Raw genomic sequence first — 402 nt, forward strand, 5'->3', positions numbered from 1 at the left:
AATTGTCACTCCGATAGGAAGTTATTACTTCTGTTAGCCGGTAACAAATGAGATATAAATATTTGTTTCTAAGGCTCATTTTCTTGTGGATAAAGATAGCAAAAATGACCTTAACATTTTACCTATTCAGCTTATAGGAACGTACTAGGATTAAAATGTTAATCTTGGCTTTTTTTTCGAAAATTATATAAGTTATAAGGATTGAATCAACAATAGAATTCAGAAGGTATTGGTATATCTATTATCTATCGAGTATAATTGATATCTATCGAGAAGAATATATCTATCTGTTGAGTATGATTGGTCTATCTGTCAATCGAGTATGATTGATATATACTATCTATCGAGTTTGATTTTTATATTGATCTATCTTGCTAGATTGGTATGTCTGTCTATCGAGTT

This window comes from Penaeus monodon, chromosome 30 (genome assembly GCF_015228065.2).
Source record: "Penaeus monodon isolate SGIC_2016 chromosome 30, NSTDA_Pmon_1, whole genome shotgun sequence".
NCBI classification, from domain to species: Eukaryota; Metazoa; Arthropoda; class Malacostraca; order Decapoda; family Penaeidae; genus Penaeus; species Penaeus monodon.